The sequence below is a fragment of the Nannospalax galili genome, unplaced genomic scaffold, assembly GCF_000622305.1.
Source record: "Nannospalax galili isolate Female #2095 unplaced genomic scaffold, S.galili_v1.0 scaffold168, whole genome shotgun sequence".
Lineage (NCBI taxonomy): Eukaryota > Metazoa > Chordata > Mammalia > Rodentia > Spalacidae > Nannospalax > Nannospalax galili.
This window is the reverse complement of record NW_008357649.1, coordinates 1,426,559-1,445,504: the sequence shown is the minus strand read 5'-3', so window position 1 is coordinate 1,445,504 and position 18,946 is coordinate 1,426,559.

Genomic DNA, 18,946 nt, shown 5'->3' with positions numbered 1-18,946 from the left:
TTTGTAAGAGTCCATATGTATAGCTAAAGGCTACATAACAAGCAACAATGCCAAATAGGAGATACCTTCTTTTGAGTTTTTGGCCAGGGTGACCAAAGGGACTCCCAAATAGTAACCCAGCATAGAACTGGGAAAATGAACAGCAGACCCTAATCTTATCTAAAGGAGTATTGACAACTGATTGCTGCTAGAAGAGGAACAGCTGACCCTCATAAAATAAGAACTCTAGATAGGCTGACTAGATTCACAAGAAGGGCAAGTAGTGGGGATTGGTTGGGGTGCCGGCAACACAGCAGACAGTAGCAGGAATATCAGAGGGCTCTAGTGGGGGGAAGGAGGCTATGGTAGGGTGCAATATGGGAAGGGGGTGTGTAGTCAAATAAGATGGTTTGGGATGTTCTGTGTGATACACACACACACAAAATCAAAAAAATTTTTTAAAATATATTTGAAGAAGAAGCATGGAAATTTACGTCATGCTAATTAGTAGAGTTGATAAACATTACCATTGAAAGCTACCCAATGACTTCATAGACATACACAGGTGCCAAGGATCCAAACGCAACCGATTATGACTCGTAATAATCAGGTGCGTACAGATTAGAGATGCCTTCACGAACAGGCAAAAACAATGAGTATTTCTGCAAGGAACAATATATTCTAAAACGAAATGGAGATCTTTTTTAACAGTAAAACTCATTCAATTTTATGTCTTACAGGGCTTATACTGAGTTCAATGTTGTATAACTGTATTAACTCAACTGTGAACCTAGAAACTTGCACCCACTTGTGAAAGAGATGTACTCTTGCTCTGGAGTGTGTAACTGAATATGTTAAATCTGTAGGGAAATGCTGCTTCTAATCATGTAGTTATTAAGAATTTTAAAAAATGATTAAAAAACAATAATAATTAGGAGATGTGAAAACATTACTATTGAAATCTACCTGATGACTTTATAGCCATGCTCAGATGCCAAGGAGCTCAGAAAGTAACTGACTGCCACTAGTCATAATCAGATACATAGAGATTAGAAACGCATGTGCAAACATCTTAATGTCAATTACATTGAAAATGAATTTTTCTGTATGAAACTGTGTATTTTAATAATGAAATGGGGTTCTTTTTGAAGTTTATAACCTCATTTAATTTTATGTGTTACAGGGTTTATACTGAGTACAATATTGTATAAATGTAATAGTTCAACTGTAAACTAAAAATTTACAGCCAATTTTGAAAAAGACGCATCTTAGCTCAGAAAATTGTTATTGAATATGTCAATGCTGTTGTAATGAAATGCATCTACTAAGTATGTGGTTATTAATTAAATAATTAACCTGGAAAAAATAAAATTTAAAAAAAAAGATTGAATTTCTGAAGAGCTGCAAAGACAGAAACCCTTAACTTTCCATTTGTTCTTTCTGTTAATCTAAAGCATAAAGTCTATTAAAATTGAAAAATATTCTAAGCATTTTATGCATCTTCAGGTAAGTATTGTACATCAATCTAATGAAAAATATTATGTATGTAATAACATATGCTTCCTAGCATAATATGTATATTTGTTTCATTTCCTGTTGCTGTGATAAAATACCCTGGCAAAACCAATTTAAGCAATAAAGGGTTTATTTGGTTCCCACCTCCAGGTCACAGTCCACCACTGTGGGCAAGTCAAGGCAGCCAGCACTTGTGCAGCTGCTCACATTGCCTTCCCAGTCAAAAGCAGAGGGCAATGAGGTAATGCATGTTAGGGCTCAGATCCCTCTTGCCTTTTCACTCAGCCAGAGCCAAGTCAATGACATGATGCCACTCACATTCAAAGTTGTCTGACAACCTCAATTAACCCAGTTCAGAAATGCCTCATGGATATGTCCAGAGACCAGATTAATCCAGGCAATTCCTCACTGAAATTTGCTTCCCAGATTATTCTAGAGTGTGTAAAGTTGACAAACAAAACCAACCATCAGTACTTCACCCTTTGTCAACTTTGCAAACACACATAACCACTTTAAGCTGTAACTTTCCCTCCTTTGACCCCAAAGTCTCATGTTTCTCTCATTGTATAAGATACAGTCCAACTTTAAAAGTCCTCAAAGTCCTAAAATTCTAATAGTTTATAAGTCCAATGTCCCTTAACAATGAACTCCTATAAAACCAAACATGTTTCATACTCTCAATCTATAACGGCACAGAGTAAACTTTTTTGTTTCCTTAAAAGGTGCATGCCTTTAATCCCAGCACTCGGGAGGCAGAGGCAGGAGGATGTCTGTGAGTTCAAAGCCAGCCTTGTCTACATAGTAAGTTCCAGGACAGCTGGGGCTACAGGGAGACCCTGTCTCAAAAAGACCAAAAAAAAAAAAGGTTTTTGAAACAACAAAAAAGTCACATTGAAACAACACAAAAGTCTAGCAGGGCAAACAAATCCCAAGGCACTCTGTCCAGCGACTTGGGCACATAGTATAATCAGATGGGCTATGAAAGACTTGGGCATCCACACTCCTCCAGCCTAGCCCTCTGCAGCACATACAGCTTCTTTCTTAAGTTTAGGCCGGCTCCAGTGCACACCTGTAGCCCTCTTTGGTAGATGTTCCATAGTCCCTGCATCTCCAATATTCTGGGGTCTCTACTGCAGCTTAGCCTTGGCCTTCACCGCACCATGAAATGGCCTGTCAGTGCCTCTTCATGGTCACCATGAATCTGCCACACATGCCTGTCCTCCAGGATATCCTCTGTCTTGCATGTTTCATGCCTTTAAAACCCATACCTCCTGGATGGATGAATGCAAAGTTCTGCTGCCAGCTGGAGAAGTAATCTGGCCTCCTTGAACCACTGCTGTATCATCCTCTGCGTCCTGACCCCGAGGGAACTGCCCTACTGTCCCACTGCAGAGCACCAGGTTTTTCTTTAATGCACTAACCTCTTTAACAGCTGTTTTGTTGCCACACTCTCTCCAGAATTTTAAGATTGCTTACATACCTCCACCAATTTAGGCTATTTCGTTTTTTTTTTAACATGTTGTACTAATAAAATATCCTGACAAAAGAACTTAAAGGGAAAAAGGTTTATTTTGCACCTAAACACAGGTTACAGTTTACCATTGTGAAGAAGTCAAGGTGGCAGAAACTTGAAGGTGCTGGTCACATGACAGTCCAGTGCCAGGAGCTGATAGCAATGAATTGATGCCTACATGCCAGTTCTCAACTTCCTCTCTCCTTTTCATTCAGTACAGGGTGCAGTGCATGAAATGGTGCCATCCATATTCAAAGTAGGTCTTCCCACCAATTAAGAAAACCTCATCAATATACATACACACAGGCCAACCTAATCTAGAAAATTCCCCTCTGAGACTTACCATACAGGTTAGTCTAGATTGTGTCAAGTTGACAATTAAAACCAACCATAATGATAAGTAAAATTAAATTCCAAGGTTTATGTATCCTATTATTAGAGCTATGAAAATGTACATATGAAAATAGATATATTCATGTAGAACATGGGAGAGTTAAATCATTTAGTTGAATGAAGTATGTTGATCAGTTCATGCTTTGAATTCTCATAACTGTTTTACTATGTCGCTTAAATATATGTCTAAAAGAGGACCATGTTATATTAACTGAGACCACACAGTGAGAAATATTATCAATACTCATGTGCATCAATACACTTACTGTATTTGGGGCACCCAAATTACAACTCAACAAATATTAAATACAGCGATTATGTTCACAGAGATTACCTCATGAACAAACATTGGGAGCTCTGGTCCAACTCGGAAATGTGAAGAAGGACCTCTCCAAGGTAGAGGTGTGAAGTAAGTTCAGAAAAGACGGGACAGACAGGTGGGAAGTGTTCTCATAGGGAAGAACACCTGAAAAAAACAGCTTGGCCAGAAAAAAAGGAGTAAAACTGATAAATACATGAGACCCAGGTAAGTTTGCTTTGCATACAGAGAGAAATGAAGTGTGAGCCATAGGAAAGACAGGCCTCTGGGGATAGGTTAAGGATGAACTTTCTAGGTGCTATGCGAAGCCTTGGAGGGCTTCAAAGGAAGGCAGTGATAATCCTAAATCTAAATTATGAAAGATAATGGGTAATGAAGGTTGAAAATGATTATCACAAAAGTGACCTCCATCTCCTACAAAAGACATTGGGATATGTTGGACAACAGTGGTGTAAACAGAAAAAGAGAGTCATGAGGTAAACAACATCCAACTTTCACATCTGCGGTGTGGGTGAGGATACAGTTTAATCTGCAACATATGGTAAAGCATCTGAAAATGCATTGGCATTCTAGAGAACCACGGAATGTTATGAATGCAATGGAAAACGATTCACAGAAGAGGCAAAACAGCCAGGGAAGAGTGGAAGGAGTCCGATGGACATGGGTTGAAGAGACTTTCAAAGCCACTGCCAGTCTGCCAGTCCTGAGTTCTCGCTTCTTTGCAAATGTGCTGCATTTGTGCTGCCCATCCCCCATTTTCCTGAACAAGCTATACGCTCAAGTATCTACCACTTCCTCTTCTTAAAACATCTTTTTCTTTTTGACCATTAGTCATTGGTTTAAGCTTTGTCTCTTCTGTGAAGCTCCTTCTGTTTTCCAGTTAGATTTTTCAGTGTCTAATACAATGCCTAGGTATATTGTCTGCAGTAAAATTTGATGAACTAATGAAAAATATAAGTATATATTCTCTAAAACGTTTGCTTTGTTTTCCTGTCAACCTACAAATGTGCATTTCTCTGTAGGCCTTCAACTAACCCAGAACTTAAGTAAGAAACTTCCATCTACTTTCTCTTTATTTCACTATTTCATTCTCTGTATTCTCAAATGTTATAAAATTTCAGCTCAAACAGAGCTTACCAACAACTATACAGCAACTTAACCTCTGAAACTAACCTCTTCTTATATAAATTTACAAGCTTAATCTCATTTCACATGTCTAACCACTTCATTTCACAGATGGTAGTATCCACCCAAAATGCATACTTCCTCTTTAAAGACATTTCTTAAAACAGCCCTAAGGTTCGCTGTTACAATGAGCATCTATTTACTTTGTACTATTTTGCTTCATATTGAAATAATTTTTAAAATTTATTGTTTAAGTTATGTGTATGTGTCCGCTTATGACTTTGTGCATGTGAGTGCAGGAACCATAGAGATCAGAAGAAAGCATTAGATTCCCTGGATCTGGAATTACAGGCAGATGTGAACTGCCTAATGTGGGTGCTGATAACTGAACTAGGTTCTCTTTTCAAGAGACTAATTTTCATTTTCATCAACATATCCAAATATATAAAATATGGCTCATCGACAAATACCCAGCAACTGATGTTAACAAGGTAGAAGCATAAAAATGGTGAGATAAAGTTATGGAGAGGAGAAAAAAATTAAGTTAATTAGTGTGATATGAATTGAGGAACACGAAAATGTGTGTGTGTATGTGTGTGTATGTGTGTGTGTGTGTGTATGTGTGTGTGTTACATAGAGTTAAAAATTAAAATGCATGGTAATGTCAGAGTAAATGCCACATTTTAGAGTCCTGACTACCAATGACCAAAATGTAGACTCTGTGCTCAGGCCCCTCCTAATTCCCATCTGCTTCAATCCCTTCATTATTTTTCTTTCTACAGTCACAAGACACGATGTTGACATGAAATAAACAGTGCACACCCAGGAAATGCTATTGAGATTTGCTGCTACTCGACACAAAAATATGTCTGAAGAATTGGCTCCGAATTCCATCAATTAGAAAATCTGACTTGATAACAAAGGAATAGTACAAGCGCCTGCTATACCAATATAGCTCGCTCTCAAATCTTACAAGGTTTTATTTTTACCAAGCTTGTACATAAAGTTCAAATTCATGTAAAGTCCTAGAAAACTATCAATTTCTTTTCTCCTTTTGTCTGACATATTGCCAACCCAGCAACCTGAGCCATCTGTTAAGTTTTAGTTTTCAATTTACCTTAGCCTTGGAGATGGTCAGCTGAATTTTTTCCAGGCCAAATGTCAGAAAAAGCAAGAGATTTCTGATACAGTATTTCTTCTTGAGAGGAAAAAAATAAGGTTTTATGAAGTAGTAAGTTTTGGTATGGCTTTGCTATAATCCTTGGTTTGGCTTAACTCCTCCCCTCTTCCTACCTTTTCCTTTGCCCCCACTCCCATCCCCATTTAACTCTTTCCTCCCCCAGGAATTCCCCTTGTACTTTCATATTACCTGTGTTTCACTAAGTAACCTCCCTTATCCTGGCACTTTTCTTGTTTCCCAGTCTCTATAAATAGAGACTAACATCAACTTAAACATGGAAACCTAAATATTTGAGCCTAAGAGTCACATATAAAAAAGACATGTGGTGAGCCAGGAATGGTGGCGCACACCTTTAATCTCAGCACTGGGAAAGCAGAGGCAGGCCGATCTCTGTGAGATCAAGGTCAGCTTCATCTACAGGGCAAGTTGATTTCCAAGCATGGAGCAGCTACGAAGAACGTATAGTCTTTGGTCTTTATCTTTTAGAGCATGGGTTTCCTAATTCAGTATGATATTTTCCCATGCACTTTTCTACAAATTTCATTTTTTTGTTTTTCTTCAGTGCTAAAGCAAATTCAATTGTGTATATGTACCACATTTTTATTATCCATTCATCAGTTGATGGAAAGCATCTTAATGATTCTATTTCCTACCTATTATGAATAGAGTCATAGAGTTATAAACAAGGATGTACAAGTATCATTATTATATAGAACCCTTTTGTTATCTACCAGAAGTCATGGGTTTTTAAAACAAAATTCCAGCACCAGGTGTGGGACGACTCCCTATGGGTTGTTGGCCAGAGAGTCCCTAGAGTACCTTCAAACAATACAGGTTGCCGACTGCTCTCGGTTGCCAACCCAAACTCGACAATAAGACCCTATTGAAGAAACCACACATCATAAACCTTTTGGGGGAATATGTTCTTGATGCTTGTCCTAGTTTCATTCTGTTGCTGTGATAAAACATTGATAAAAAGCAACTTGAGGAAGAAAGAAATTCTTTCATCTTACACTTTCAGGTCACAGCCCACCACCTAGGGAAGTCAGGACAGGAATTCAAGGCAAAAACCTGGAGGCAGCAACCAAGAAGAAATGTGGCTTACTGGCTCATTCACTGGCTCATGCTCAGCTAGCTCTATTATACCACCCAAGACCATCTGTCTGGAGATGGTACTGCCCATAAGGGGGGCTGTGCTCTCCTACATCAATTAATAATCAAGACAGTCCTTCATAGACATGCCCACAGATCAATCTAATCTTAGTTCCTCAACTAAGGTTTCTCCTGTCAAACAACTCTAGGGAGTGTCAAGTGGAAAATTAAAGTTAACCAGGAAAATACTTTGCTAAGTTGACAAATTTTCTAAATATTTATATTTATAGCTGTAGTCTACCACAGCCCTAAGCCTTAACAGAGACGCTGTCTAAGGCAGTATGTGGTCATCAAAGCAGGAACTCGTAACTGGTCGCTGCTGAGAGTAAGTGCCTGTTGAATGTTTGGCCCTAAATTAGATACCTACATTACCCCTTCCAACCCAGGGAACACTGAAGAAGAGTGGGTAGAAGGAACATGGGAGCCGGAAGATAGAGAGAGTGCTAGGAAACTGCCTTTTGGATATGACATGTCTGTTGCAATCATGAACATACAGTAGCTGTGCCCACCTACACAAGACACGCACAAGAAAAGAAATGAAAAAACAGAAAAGAAAAGAAGGAAGAAAAATAGGAAGGTTCAGGAAGAAAGGAAGAAAAGAAACAAAAAGTGGAAATGAAAGTAAGAAGTGAAGTAGAGGAACTTAGGAGGAGTGTTTTCCAACATTTATTTTGAGGTGATTCACAACCAAACTTCCAAATTTAATGACATCAGAAAGACAATAGACTACTGATTATTCCTGGGGTAACAAGGGCTTCTTGTGTTGTGATTGTGTGTGATTGTGTGTGTGTGTATGTGCATCTATGAAAATTTGTGACTATAAGAGCGAGGTCATTGTTTTTAAACGGTTTAAGCTACAACTGTAAGTGCTGTCCTTTAAGGAAATGTACTCTATTTCAATTTTTACCTGCATTACAAATCAAGTACAGATCATGTGAACTCTAAGGTGACTGTTGCCATGGTGTTCTCTGCGATCGCTGTCCTTCTAGCTTTGTTGTTTTCAAAAGTAAATTTATTCTGTCGAACATTCAGTTTTCCTGTTTTGTCAGAGTTTGCATGAGAGTTCTCTCAATGTGAGGGGACTCATGATTGTATCAGTTTCATTCTGTTTTGACGATATTCTCAGTTTTTCCAAATATGGGTTTAAAGAAAGGGAAACTGATTAGTAAGCTGAACTTCAACCAGATGAATTCCAATCAGATTTATTTAGACCACACGAAGTGCTCCGTGTAACACCAAGCCATGATACCCACACACTGTTCATTGACAACAAACTACCAGGTTAGGCAAGTGCTCAAGTTATTTATTTTTAAAAATATTTTAGAAATAATTTTTCACACTTTAGCCCTTAGGAATGATTTATTGAACATTTCTTGAATTACATTAAAAAAAATGACTAACCCGCCAATTAGAGCATTAAAGTTCACAGTAACAGTCCAACATGACAGAATATTGTTTGCTTGTCTTATGTGCTTATCTGCACATCTTAAATAATTTTGTCCACTCCATTTTATCACCCACCATTTACTTTTTTATTCATGCCTGTTACATGTCAGCACATACATTAGGTACCTGTGTTTAAATGGACCTCATGCCTGCCACATGTCAGCACATACATTAGGTACCTGTGTTTAAATGGGCCTCATGCCTGCCACATGTCAGCACATACATTAGGTACCTGTGTTTAAATGGACCTCATTCCTGCCACATGTCAGCACATACATTAGGTACCTGTGTTTAAATGGACCTTGTCAACACTCTGAAAAGAAGAATATATAAATTAGCTTTAGTGGCACATTCCAAGTTGCTGTATTATGTGACTATATTCCATTATTATCAGCTACTTTACAGTTCAGATTACTGAGCCATTTGCGTGTAGACAGCACCAGGTGAGGCTGAGGTTTCACAGAGTTCACGATTTAAATGTGCATCATGACATACTTCTTAATAACTGTGTACCCTGAAATAAGCAATGAATTTTACACACACACACACACACACACACACACACACACACACACATTTTCTTTTTAGTGTGAGCAAGTAAGAAGACTTTTTGAAAGGCAGGTAATACAAGTAACATGTCTAATGAAGAATAGATTCACATGTTAGTTCAGGGGCAGGAAAGGCTTCTCTACTTCACGAGTTAGGAATGCTGCTGGAAGAAGTTCCTCTGCATCTGTTGACCTGAGAACCCAAAGGCACAAGTTCTCGCACCTCCCACTATCTGACAAGGAAAGACATACAGGAACAGCTGTAGTTATTTTGGCTCAGAAGTGGGACAAAACAATACAGAAAGACTGTAACATTTTAGAATTTCAACACGGGTCATATTTCCCTAGTTTGGGTTTTGAAATCTGGGCAAGGTCTCCACTGGTTCTTAGCTCTTTGCTCTGGGTTCTTGGCCCTGTGTTCTCTCTATCTTCTTTTCAAAAACTCCAGGTTGTTTCTGTAACTAAGCAGTTTTCTCACCCTGCTCTCTGCCAAGAGATCTTCAGGATGTGATAACATTCTCTCTTTTTTTTTCCAAATATAACTCATTTTTTAAAACTTGCTAAATGTTGTTGATTTTTTGTGTGTATATCATACAGAACATCCCAAACAATCTTATTCATCTATATACCCACTTCCCAAATGGGACCCTCCCATACCTCTCCCCCGCCCTGCCACTGGAGCCCATATATTTTGCCATCCCTGTTACCGTCCACTGTGTTGTCGGCACTCAGCCGTCCACCAGTGCTTGTCCATCTGTTGAATCTAGTCAGCCTATTTAGAGTTCCTTGTTTTAGGAAGATCAGCTCTTCCTCATCTAGCAGCAATGAGTTGTCAATATTCCTTTAGATAAGATTGGGGTCTGCTGTTCATTTTCCTAGTTCTATCGTGAGTTACGGTCTGGGGGTCTCTTGGGCCACTCTGGTCAGCAACTCAAAAGAAGGTATCTCCTGTCTGGCATTGTTTCTTGTTATATAGCCTTTAGTTATACACATGTACTCGTAAAAATTATACTGACCCCTTTAATCTTTGGTTATGCTTTCCTTCGGGTGTTCAATAATATAATATATGTCTAGGCAAGGTTTATCTGAGAATGTTTGGTCTTTGCCCAAGCTTTATCTACATGGCATGTGGTAATTAAAAGTACTAGACTGGTGGAACTAACCTTCTTGGATGTTTAACATCCATACTTTGAGGCCTATACTAATTTGGTCAGAGGGACATAAAGGATAGTTTTTACTCCTTGCCCTCCTAGGTCAACTAAGTTCCAGGGGACTATGAGAAGCTCTTAAAATGTCCTGCAACTGCAGTGAGTCACCTGTCCTCTTGATCAAGGATGCCAAGGAGACCCCATCAAATGGACTTGAACCAGTGTCCAGTCTACAAAGAGGAGGGTCAACTAAGAGGAAACATCTCACTCATGCCTCCAAGCAAAGCCTGCCATGGTTGAGCAGGACCTTTGACTTATCTTCAGATACATGGAACTGGTTAAAGAAAGGAGCCAGGGGCTCCTCAAACGGCCTTAAGACTGATAACCTTCTTTTATTTTGTACTCCGGTCCCTGTCTTAGTTACTTTCACATTGCTGTATTTAAACACCCTGACAAACAGCTTAAGGAAGAAAGGGTTTATTTTGACTTACTGTTCCAAGGTGAGACAACCCATCATGGCAGGGAAATATGGCTACCTGTAAGCAGAGGAGGGACAGTGCAAGAAGCTGGATGGTCACATTGCATCTATACTCAGGGATCAGGAAGTGAACATGAAATAGGGTTGTGCTATAAAGCCTAATGACATACAACCCAGATATCCATTTCCTCCAGTAAGATTCCTTCTTGTAAGTTTCACAACCTTCTCAAAAAGTGCCACTAGCAGAGACTTTGTGTTCAAACACATGAGCCTACAATACAAGCCCCGTTCAAACTGCAACAGTCCCTTCCCTACATCATTTATGCCTGAACAATTTCCTCAACAACTTTATCATGAAAATCAGTGATTTTTACTTCATTAGGCAAAATATATATCCACAGATCTCAGAAATAAGCTAATTACTTCCATTCTCCAGTTGAGGTAGCTGATGAACACCACCCTTAAGCTTCCTAAAGACTCTCAGATTAGTTTGAGAAGAGCTGAGAAGTGAAGTTTAATCTTTAGAAAGGATACTATTTTGTGATGGAATACTCTAAGTTTTAACATTGATTGTTAGAAAAAGATTACAGAGTTAGATTTTAACAAATGGTTACAGTCTTAGATTCTGTGGACTCAACATGCTTTGCCTTTCTTTCTGACTTCAGAAAGAATTTTCAAAAGCATGCAGTCTTAGTTCCTTGTTATCTAATAGTTCTTTTAAAGTTTATCTTCCTTTAACATTTTAGTATACACACTAAGCCAAAACAAAATGACACCTTTAACTCTTCAACTATAAAACAGGATTTTCTTGTTTATAAGTAATGCTTTCTATATGACTACAAGAAGAAATTTCTGTAATTTCCTATAACAAGGACAGCCCCAGTAGTGTGTGTGCTCCTGCCTTCCTTCTGAGCCCTCATAGGAGTATTCTTAGTAAACAAAGTTTTACTAGCAATCCACTCAAAGAAAATTGGTCTTTGGCTACCAATTTCCTCAAAATCTAATGGGCACCCCCTGTCCAGTTCTAAAACTGTCACAGTTTTAGCAGTACTTCTTGTTCAGTTGATAAATTCTGTATTAGTTTTCTTTGCTACATAAAATTGCTACAAGCATATGAAAAGGCTTAGAGAAACACATATTTATTATTATTCTGCTTCTGTGGGTCACAAGTCCATATACAGGTTCAATGGGGCATGTGCTCAGGTCACACACTGGGAAAAATAAAATCTGGTTCTTTGTGAGCTTGAATAAAAAAGTCTTATACACGAAGGTTAGAAGCAAATTCCTTTCTTCCTTTTATAGTACAATTTCAGAATCACAAACTGGGGCCTGGAGGGTTGGCTCAGCAGTTCAGAACACTGCTGAGGACCTGGGTATGGTTCCTAGCACCTACATGGTGGTTAACAACTGTCCCTACCTCCAATTTCAGGGGATCCAATGCCCTCTTATGGCCTCCATGGGCATTGCATGATCCATGTGCACTTATATACATGGAGGCAAAGCAGTCATACACATAAAATCAATTAATTAATTATTTAATTAATTAGTTAAAAATCTCAACATGGTTCACAGCCCAAACGACACCACTAGAAAGTTATTATAATTTGTTTTAAGGAAATATTAGATGTTAACGTGAAGATTTTTAAAAGCATTTGCTCTTTCAGTATATTTTATTAAAATGAAAACTGTAGATAATTCAACAAAAGAACCAGTTAAGAAATAACAGTAAAACTAAAAACATTTCATCAAATATTGCTACTTTTAAAACAATTTTGAAAATAGATACTGTTTAAAAATCAAAGAAATAAAAATTTTCAGTTATAATCTATACAGATTTTGCAGCTAACCTGTGATGCTGTAAACAATAGAAAATATCATACGTACATGCCATTACTTTTCTTGAAGGCAAAGGAGAACAAATAAGGCAGAAATGACACCTAGAGTGACATGATAAAACATGACATGGAAAGAACATCAAAGTGCTATTTCAAGCAGAAAGAGAAGGAATTATCAAGATCCAAGAAAAAATGTAAATTGAAATATATATGGGAGAGTGAAACATACTGACTTTACATAAATATATTTATAATGATTATGGAAATATAGATATATACATGCATACATATTCATAGTTTATGAAATGTTTATAGATATATGCACATAAACTAGATATACATATATACATGTCCCTCCATTGACATCTTTCCAGAAAATGATATAAATAAGTGAAATATAGTTTATAATTTCTAGAATAAATGTTATTATTAGCTATTTCTTTCGTTGTAGTAAAATACTTGAAAAAAGCAATTTAAAGAATGAAGGATCTATTTTGGTTCACAGTTTAAATGGACAGTCCATCATGCCAGTTGTCACAAGGGGTACTTATTCTTCTGAGGGGCAAGACTTGTTGTGGAGAATTGGCTGTGGAGAGTTAGCTACAGAGAGGGAGGACCACTGGTGCCATCTTGGCAGCAAAGCGGGGAGGGGGGGGACACAAGAGGGGAGCATTTACCAACCTTGGGCGAGATCACATGCCCGCAGGCATGGACGAAAGCTAATGGAGACTGTGGGCAGGGCACAGAAACAATCTGGAATGGCAGGCCGCTGAGGCACAGAGCAGAACAGGGTCCCAGGTTTCATCTTTGTGGGGCACAGGGTGTTCACCTTTGTAAGTTACTCTATTTCCCCTACCTAGGATATAAACTATGAAAAATTCAGATAAACATGTGTTATATGGTTTGTCTAATAGTGCCAGGAGCAAGGGGCCCTAAGGGAACTAGGGCAACACCAGGGAATTCATGACAAGAGAAGCCGTCTTATTGCATCTGGGGTCAGGAAGCAGGGACCAAGTAGTGCTGATGCTCAACTTGCCTTCTTTTCATACAGTCTGGTGCTCCAGCCCACGGAACATGCTACCTACATTTAGAGGGAGTATCTTCACATCACTTAACCTAATTCAAAGTTCAGGAGCTCCCTCATAGAAGTGGTTAAAAGTTTTTTCCATGGCTATTCTAAATCCTACAAATTGGCAAACATGATCGACCATCACAAGTATTAGAAATATGGCTACAAAATGTATACATATGAGCTAACAGAAGGTTTAGAAAGTCATTCTAGTTTCTGGTTAAAAAATAGCTAAGAAAGTCCAGGTCAAAGAATAAATAAATTATATAGAAAGAAAATAGTACAACATTAGACTTCAAATAAAATACAAGTAGAATTGAAAAGGTTCTGGTTTCTGTAATAGCTTACATAGAATTAGATATGGATCAATTTTAAAATCTCATGAACTCTGACAATGATTTGAAGACATATGAAAGTAACCCAAAGCAACCAAAAATTGTTAACTCTTCAAAAAGAAGAATGTAGAACACATGATATTTTGGAGTTTTTGAGTTTTTGCCTGCAAGCGTTCCCCAATCAGAACACGCTGAGAGTGAAATAAAAAACTTCTATCATTGCCTATGAAGCCTGGCACATTTTGACTAAACTGTATAAACAACAATATCAATACTTGTGAGCTACCTTCCTTCTAATGCTCTGGAATGTGGGTACCTGCCAAATTAAGGATGCAAATAGGCTAAATGGTATTTATAGAAGAGGTGAGAGAACTCTTTCATTCAGGGGGAAATTAAGGCAGTAAACCACGGAGGGAAACAGACGCTTAAAAGGTCAAGTTTCCACTCACCCCATCACTTAATAGTTCCATTCCTAGTTATCTGTCCATAAGAAACAAGAGCAGACCCCAAGCCAAACCATGGCTACAGATTCTTCAATAGACTTGGTTTTGTGCTTATCAGCATTTCATGTATGTTAACACAATTGAAATAAATACTGGTGGACTCAAACACATTCTGTAACTTCAGTAGGAAATATTAGAAATTAGGTCTTATTCCCATGAGAATTTTACACAATATTCCTTTTCTTTTGTGGACTTTATTTTGATCTTTTACTGAATAAATCACATCTGAGTAGACACATATCATCTAAGTACTCTGAAAACCCCTAGTGCACCGTTGAAGTTGGAGCAGGACTTGGGGACTCTCCAACTCAACATCACCTATCATTATGGAAATACAAACCCATTCCAGGATGTGTTACAGCACTCAGTGTTTTCTGGAATTTTTCCTACATCTGTATATTCATTAGAGTGGATAAAATTGATATGATTGACAAGTCCTAATGCTATAGAAGCTGTGAAGCAACAGAGCTCTCTCATGCAGGGGGGAATTGAGGCAGTAATCCATGTAGGGAAACAGTTTGACAGTTAATTAAAAGATCAAGTATGTACTGACCCCATCACTCAATAGCTCTGTTCTTAGTTATCTGCCCATAAGAAACAAAAGCAAATGTCTAGGAAAATTCTGAAACCAGAATGCCTACAGCAATTTCATTCAAACTCGCTAATAACTAAAAGCAGCCTATTTGTCAATCAATAGGAAAGTATAATCAAGCTTAGATACAATCATAAAATATTACCTTGTAATATTTACCTTATAGCAACAAATGACTATTACATGGAAGAAAGCAGAATCTCAAAAATACTATGCTGAGTGAAACATCCAGGCACAGAGAAGTCTGTATTATAAGATAAGTTGGTCTGTAAGCAATTCTAAATGGCATAGTAGTCTACAATAGAAATAAGATCATTGGTTGATATTTTTTGCTCATGAGAGCTTGGTAGAGATTGACTGGCAAGAGGTGTAAAGACTTTCTGTGATGACACAGAAGTTCTGTGTCATGATGTAAATGCAGGATTACATACTTATTGGCACTTGTCAAAACTAATGGGACACTGAATGACATGCTTATAATCTGGGCATCATATTGCATGTAAATTATATTTCAATAAAATGGAAAATGATAAATTCCCAAGCATAATAGTATGTTCAGTGAGCTTGTGCAGTTATAAAGAGGCTGCCACTAAAACTGTTTGCAGGTGTTTCAGAGTTCTCACTATTTCTGTCTTGGAGTCTCTCAATAGAAGATTTATGCATAGTTTAAAATAAAAATATTACAAATTGTATTAATTATAACATGGAATTAACTTATAAAATATGCTTTAAAATAACCTACAGTTAAGAATTTTCTAACAACAGAAACACATTAAATATAGAGAAATTTCATGGTTTAATCCTGCCTACAAAGGCAGAAAATTCTTGTCTTTCTTGGAAAGATTAAAGTTATAAGAGTTAGGGCTTGCAAAATGACTCAGACTTGCACCACACACATGTATGTATATACACACATGAAAAAGAAACAAATAAATGTAATTTTAAAAGTTATGGGACTGGAGAGATGCCTCAGCAGTTAAGAGCACTGGCTGCTTTTGCAGAGGATTTAGGTTCAGGTCCCAGCACACGCTTGGCTGCTAACAACCATCTGTAACTCCAGTTCCAGGGGAATCCAACACTCTCTTCTGACCTCTGCAGGAACTGCACAACACAGTGTACTTACATACATGCAGGCAATACACTCATACACATAAAACAAAAATAATAAATATGATATTTTTAAAGTTATATGTTTTAACTTTTATGCTATGCATGTGTCTTTTAACATGTCTATTGTTTATTTTTAAAATTCTGATAATTTAGTTTCAAAGCAACAACATTTATTGAAGCGGATTTTGTTAGAGATATTTTTAATTTAAACATCGTTCCTAGGTTTGTACTTTAAAAATTGATAAGATGATATAATCCTATCAGTGTAATAGCTTCTCTACTGCCCATTAGAAGAAACTTTAAAGACTTTAATATTTTCTTTGTTCAAATTGTACAATGTAGCAACAGAAATAAGATGAGCCCAATATTCTGCTAACAGTTTTCAGTTAAGGATGTAAAGATAATGAATTATAACATAAGGCAGTTTTAGCCAAATTGTTAAAAGATTACTTTTATTGGTTTTCCATTACTTTTCCAGACGTTTTCTATCAACCCAATTATTCATTTGACTTCAGTGGAATTAATCTTTCCAGAGGCTCCTATCCAGGCACTTATTCATATAATTCAATTTCTCCAAAGCTCTCACACAAATGTCGTATGCAGCTTAAAACGATGGCTGAAGCTTGCAGAAGTATCAAATGACGTATTCACTTTTCTTTTACCTTGGTTAAACAAACTGAATAAGTATGGCATTGTCCTACAAAGTTTAACGGATCAGTGGTAAGAGCAGATCAGATCTGTTTGAGTTCACACAACTATAAGGAACATTTAATTTCCCACTTTTGTCAATATGAAATATGAATTACATATATTATGTCTTTAGGATCGCATATGTGAAATACATTTATACATACTGTGAATTTACTTTCATTCGGAATGATAAAACTTGGTTGCCTACTTAGACCCAATTTACCAAGTTGTCAATATTTCAATGTCATTTTTCACTGTGAAGATGAGAGCATTGAAATAGTGTGGCTGTTGCTTTCATTTACTGATCACTTGCCCTGCACCAAACGCTACTCAAAATGGCTTGGACATAATACTGATTTATTCTGCATTAAACCTATTCCAGATGGATTTTTTTTTCATCTCACACTGAAACTGAGTCTCAACGATATCAAGCTGTTTGCTCACAGCTGGACCACAAGAGGCAACAGAGCTGTAAGTGAATGTGGGTCTTTGGGCTCAACCATTATTTCACTACTGACCATTATATAACCCTGACCCAACAAGTGGAGAAATTTTTCATGTAACTTAAATTTACATCAACTCTCTTTTCACTCACTTCTTCAATATATAGCTCACAAAGTTACAAGCATTTTTCCAGAAGAATTAATAATGCTATTATCATTTCAAACTAGTATGTATTTCACAAATCATTAATCTTTTTAAATAATGAAGTATAACAGTTTTGGGATATAAAGGAAAAGAAAGAACATGAGAGAGAAAAGCAGTAGGAAACAGGTGTTACTAAGTGAGAAGAGAATAAAAAATGGGGTTATTTAAATGGGAGGCATGAGGAAGGGTTATACAAGGAACCTTGGGGATAAAGGGAAACAAAGAGAGAGGTGGGACCATAGGTGACAGTATTATTAAGGGAGAAATGAGGAAAATGGATGCACTTTAAATGGGGAAACCATGGAAGAAAGATTAGACAGTGAGATAGAGGAGAGATAAATAATGTTTTAAAAGACCAGAGGGAACCATATTAGTCCAACAACCTCCTGACAAATTATACATACATTCTCTCTACATGAGTCCATGTGTATAGTTGGAGGCTACATGGCAAGAAACAGTGCCAGACAGGTGATACCTTCCTTTGAGCTGTTTGTAGGGGTGGTCCAAGAGACTCCCAAAATTTACTCAGGCTATTGCCACAGCCCTTGATGGCCTCCCAGAACTTGAAAGTAAGACCCTATTGTCGAAGACAGAACATACTATGTAAACAGGATTTGGGGCAACAGAGTTGCAAATGACCTGCAACCAGTTCCCCTGAAGGCTAGCTTTCATAGATTTGGAGATCACTATGAAGGTGCCAAAGGAAAACATCAAGGATGATCTAACACCAGCTTCAAGACCAAATAACCACATCAGTGGCCAGCACAGCATACACCATTGGTGCAGCAGTAGCAATCAACAGCTACCAAATTTGACTAAACACCCACTCAAAGGGAGGAAACTCAAGGGTGGTAATATAAACATAACCTAATACATATGGCTGTAATGGCCATAGATCTTAGAGAAAACCCCAAGACCATCACATCACTAGACTAATGTGATTTCTTACTATGTGCAAAATATGTATCCTTATATTTACAGATAACTATCCCAGTCACCACTCATCAAAAAGCTCATTTAGCACCAATCAGAGACTATTACCAAGTACTACAACTGGTCACACACGGACATTGTCTATGAATTGCCCAGGCCTACCTAACTGACATATCTACAATGCAACCTCTACATTTAAGGGTCATGGAACATAAAACAGAGATAATGAAGAGGACACTAATGAATCTCTAAGTTCTCAATAATGAAACTTCCTCATACAGTGGAGGGCCAGAAACACAAAAGTTTACAAACAGCCAAAATAGCCAAATTGTAGAGATCAAGAGTTTGCTGAATCCTAGTCCTTGGATAGGATCTCTTTATTAAACTTCTGGCACCCAAGGCTCAGGGACCATCACAGAAGAGGGGGCAGAGAGG